The sequence below is a fragment of the Hyperolius riggenbachi genome, chromosome 3 (genome assembly GCF_040937935.1).
Source record: "Hyperolius riggenbachi isolate aHypRig1 chromosome 3, aHypRig1.pri, whole genome shotgun sequence".
Classification (NCBI taxonomy): Eukaryota; Metazoa; Chordata; class Amphibia; order Anura; family Hyperoliidae; genus Hyperolius; species Hyperolius riggenbachi.
In genome coordinates this window covers 318,291,155-318,296,802 of record NC_090648.1, presented here as the reverse complement: position 1 = coordinate 318,296,802, position 5,648 = coordinate 318,291,155, and positions in this window count along the sequence as shown.

Sequence of the window (5,648 nt, the reverse complement as noted above, 5' to 3'; positions counted from 1 at the left end):
GGGCCAGCAATATGCACTTCCTAACAATTTGCACCCACTATTTTTTTTTTTTTTTTAAAGCAAGTCAAGTTTATTGATTATAATATAAGAAGAGAAAATACAGTACAACAGTACCAGATCAAGGATACAGGGTTTTACAGTTGCATTGTGCGCATAATATAACCATTAACCTGGCATGCTTTCAGTGAATTTTAAACTCAAAAAAGAAAAACACTAAACGCAACATTAACACAGCCCGTTACATATATGTCTGTAACTTATACAGTTAACAGTGAAGGCGTTAGGGGGCATCAAGGGGGTTCCTTAAAAAAATATTTGAAAAGTTTAGGAAGCAGATGCTGAAGTAGAATCATTTGAGATATATAAATGAATCATCTGCGGGTACAGGGAGCGTCTATCCAGATCTTCCAGATTCTATTAAATTTGGCAAGAGTGCCTCTTTTTTCACATAAAGCCTTCCTTAGAGGGATAACTTTATTAACGCAACTAATCCATTCAGAGCGAGTGGGTAGAGTAGTAAGTATCCAATATCTTGTAAGGAGCTTTCGGGCTATATGCAAAACTTCTATAGTAAAGCGTTGAGTATACTTCTCAGAGAAGGAGCTTGGAAAAATATAGAGTAGGCTGATTCTTGGGTCACATGTGATTGGACAGCCCATATAATCATTCAGGAATTTGACTATTTGAACCCTTTGGGCTCTATTCATAAAATGTTTGCAGTAAAAAAAAATCTTGGAGGGAAAATACCACATTGGTATTTTAGACTTTTGTGTGCTAATTCATAAAAATGTTTACACTTGCGATAATAGGTCTGGGAATTCCCACACTAAACTAGCGGTGCTGGCTGAGTTGATACATTTTCTCTGTGCAGAGACAGAGTTACTATAAAGGAGGCAGCCCCAACTTCCCTTTAGATGTGCATTTTTTTTTAAAAAAAACTGCCTCTCCTTGCCCTGAATCTGTCTATTAGTCTTTCTAAACAATCTATTTAATTGCCGCAGCTTAGAAGAACTTCAAGAAATGTTACACATGCAGGCTTTCTGATGTGAAATTTATCTGAAAACAGGTACCCAAGAGGTTAAAAAAAACACAGCCTGGGTATTCCGGAAAGCCTTTTTTGTTCTTTTCTCACTGCTGCTGCCTGGGAGGTCTGTCCCCATTAGCTTGGCTGTTATCCGCATGCTTATCTCCTTTTCTAAACAGCCGGTATTCTGCGTCCCAATTCCACTTGCTCTCATCTTTATGAATTGACATGTAGTGACATGTGTTGAGAAAATCACAGCATAAGGTGGTAATTTCCCGCACTGCTCAGGAATTGTAGCTTTTCATGCGTAAACAGCTTTTATGAATTGACACTTTGGTAAATGGTCGGTAAAGTCAGCTGTTTTGAGCATTACCGCATGCGGGAATGCTTTATGAATAAAGGCCAATATGTATTGACTTCAGGACAGGACCAAATCATATGAAAAAAGGTGCTTCTACTTAAAGGGATACTGTAGGGGGGGTCGGGGGAAAATGAGCTCAACTTACCCGGGGCTTCTAATGGTCCCCCGCAGACATCCTGTGTTGGCGCAGCCACTCCCCGATGCTCCGGCCCCGCCTCTGGTTCACTTCTGAAATTTCTGACTTTAAAGTCAGAAAACCACTCCGCCTGCGTTGCCGTGTCCTCACTCCTGCTGATGTCATCAAGAGCGCACAGCGCAGGCCCAGTATGGTCTGTGCCTGCGCAGTACGCTCCTAGTGACATCAGGGGAAGCGAGGACACGGCAACGCAGGCGCAGTGGTTTTCTGACTTTAAAGTCAGAAATTTCAGAAGTGAACTGGAGGCGGGGCCGGAGCATCGGTGAGTGGCTGCGCCAACACAGGATGTCTGCGGGGGACCATTAGAAGCCCGGGTAAGTTCAGCTCATTTTCCCCCGACCTCCCTACAGTATCCCTTTAACATACATTTAGGACAATTTGGGGATGTTCCTGGTTTGAATTTAGATAGAGGGAATGGAGTGAGAAATGCTCTATGTTAGGCCTCTTTTCCACTAACTGTTCATAGGCAGTGAAATGCCTCTCAAACTCTCACAACTGCTGACTGGTAACTGTTTGTTGCTGCCTGGTAACTGCTCACTGCTGCCTGATAACTGCTTGCCGAACACACAGCTCAACAGTTCGTGGAAAAGAGGCCTAAATAATACAGGTAAATGAGCCTATCTGGGGCATGTGAGGATACTTTTATCACCCTATCAAGGGTGCCCTCCCATTCTTGATCATCTACTAAACTAACATCTGCTTCCCATATCAACTTGCGAGAGTTAGCTCTGACACTAGCATCTGAAGAAATGGTTTCATTATATAACATAGATATTAGATGCTTAGAGATAGTATCACCAAGAATGTCATATATAACAGAATCCTTTAGTTATACTGGAATAGAATCAAACTTTATACAAAGCATGGGTTAGCTGCATATATTGGTACTTATCCGTTAGCCGGGCGCATCCGGCAGGTGGCGACAAAACTCCACCAGAGTTACATCTTTCCCTACTATCCATGTCGGCCTGGAGGGGGAATAGTAATTAGCGCCACCTGCCGGATGCGCCCGGCTAACGGATAAGTACCCATATTTTTATAAAAGGCAGTGTGGTGCAGGTGAAATTCCTCAGCTATTTGAGCAAATGTTTTGTCCATGTTACCTTGCAGAAGCTGAAATAAGAACTTTATCCCTTTGTTTATCCAAAAAGCACCAGCTAAATTTTAAGTTGCCTTCAATGGCCTCCATCCACTATATACAATGCGCAGTAAAGAGATTTGCAACAAAAAACTATAGAATGTGAATGATAACTCATCGGGCTCTATTCACAAAGGGCACTTCGGTAAAATCATATTGTTCGGTAAAATCCCACATTCGGTATTTTACACTTTTTTTTGAAATTCACTATAGTTTTTTTCCCCAATGAGGCAGAAGTTTGGTAATTTACCAACCAAACATGCCTCAATCATTGAGCAGCTGTGAGAGTTTGAGAGGCATTTCATTGCCTATCAACAGTCCATGGAAAAGAGGCCCAAGGACCCATTCACACTAGAGCGTTTTGCCACGATTTTTGGCAAAACGCTCAAACGCTAGTGCTTTTTAAAAGCGCTAGCGTAATGAAACCCTATGGGCCCGTTGTTACTTGGGTGATTTGCGCTAATCGCCGCAAATTGCCCAAAAACAGGCAAAAACGCCAAATGCATAGCCTGCACCATTTTCAGGCGATTTCCAGGCGATCGCGTTTCAGTGCTATAGAAGCGCAAAACACAATCGCGCCACAATCGCCGCAGTGTTCAGTGATTTTTCCGCATGAAATTGCGGAAAAATCACTCCTGCAAAATGCTGGCAAAAATTGCCGGCATTTTGAAAATGCAGGTGTGAAGAGCCTTAGTGTCACTTACCAGAGTGTAGCAGGGAACTGTGTGTATGACTGAGGTTTTCTGTGCAGTGTATCGTCAATCATCCCTTTAGATGTGCTGCAGTCACCAGGGGGAGCTCTTCTGCACGCCAGAATACAGATTTTCACATGTAAAGGGAGGCAGAAAAGCCCTCAAAAATGTCACCTTCCTCTGCTCTGAAAGGCCTGGTTTTTGTAGCTTTTTCCAAACCGCTTCCACCTGTGAAAACGCTTGGATAATGTATCTCAATGGGATGTTGCACACCAGCGGTTTGAGGTTTTTAGCAAACCGCAAACGTGGGTCCTGCAGCACTTTTACGTTTTGCAGAAGCGTTTCTGCCTCAATGTTAGGGCTGGTTCAGACGGACGTCTGCGTAGCATAGCGTCTGGGGGCGTTGCGGCGGCTGCGCGGTCAGGCTTTCAGTAGCCTTCGGTCGCGTCGTGATGTGGTTGCGGTTTTTTTTTCCCGTAGGGGAACATTAGCCGTCGCGGTTGGCTGCTCCCTGGAAGCTACATGTTGCTTCCAGGAGCAGCCCGAACACTTGCGAAAATCGGGACCCGAACGCCGCGTTCGGGTAAAAGCGCGCAAAAGCTTGGTGTAAACGCTCTCATTCACTTGAATGGGAGCGTTTACCGCGACGGTCCGAACGCTTGCGATAAACGCTCCGCAAGCGTCCGTCTGAACCAGCCCTTAAAATGTAGGAAAGTGGAAAACTGCTCTGAAAAACGCTAGATCAGAGCGGTTTTCCAGGAGTTTGTTACAGAAGCTGTTCAGTAACAGCTTTTACTGTAACAATATTTGTAATTGCTCCCAAAAACGCTAGGCATGTTTAGAAAACGTCTCTAAACATGCCTAGAATCGCTCTGAAATCTGCTCCAAAAACCTCTAGCAGTTTTGGTGTGCACTGGGCCATACATTGAAAGCCCCACCTGAGACCCCATCGCATCAAATCAAAGTGAGAAGCAGGGCTGTGTGGCTCCCCCCAAAGGCTGTCTGTCAAATCTACTGTATGGAGAGAGTGAGTTATTGGCTGCTCTGAGCTTGAGAAAAATACCGAACACTTTTGCATGGCAAACCAAATGTGAAAATCTTTGTGAATTGCAATTTCTTGACATTTCTTGAGGCAATTACTGCACAAGTCGGTAATTTACCTGACTAGTGGGTGATATTAATTTTTTGTACTGTAATCAGTTTTGTGAATTTGGGAAGGTGATTGGTAAAATCAGCTGTTTTCAGCATTACCAAATGTGCTAATGCTTTGTGAATAGAGCCCATTGTGAATGGATGCCAATTGCCTAAATTAGGGATGACTAAATTAAGGACTGTGGGCTTATTCACAGTGGGACGTTGCAGAGATGCGTTATAAACTTTTATTCACACAGGTGCAACCAAGCATAGAGTAACAGTTTCCTGGTGGGTTGTAGCTCCCCCAGCTGGTGGGGCCATAGCAGCAGGGAAGGCTAGATTTCCTGATGGGTCCCCTAAAGTAGACCAGCGCCGTGGTAGCTTTATAAGGCCCCTTTTTACAAACTGTTTACAGGCAGTGAAATGCCTCTCAAACTCACAACTGCTTGCTGCTGCCTGGTAACTGCTCACTGCTGCCTGGCAACTGCTTGCTGAGCACACCGCTCAACAGTTCGTGGGAAAGAGGCCTAAGTTCATCTTATGCCAGATTTATGTTAAATATATATTTACTGCTGGCAAAAAGCTAAAAGAACTATCACTGATTTAAAATTCTACAGTAAAAGCAACATTTACAATACAAAGTAAGATAATACAATCAACAGAGCACTACTTACAGCTGTTACAGGTCAAGTTTCTGTTTAGTTTTTTTGGGGGGGAGGGGCAACATTTCAGCTAATTAGAAAGCCAATGACTCTCCGACATATGTAAGCCTGTATTCCTGCAATATACAGATTTATCCTCTGCCACACAACGCGTACGTTAAAAAAGGGCGCCGGGAAAAAAGGGCGCAGGGTTTTAAAAGATAATCATGAATAACATTTAAAAAAATTTGTGTTATATTTCGTTTAAAAATAATGTTTTATAAAGTTATAAATCATTAAATAATGTGTATAAAATCGGCAATTTTAAAAACGTTAATCTTCCCTGTTTAAAAATTGAAATTTATTATAACGTTTTATAAAACATTAATAAGAATTTTACTAAAGCTATACCTAACCCTACTCTCACACAGAACCCTCCCTGTACCTATCCCTAACCCCTAG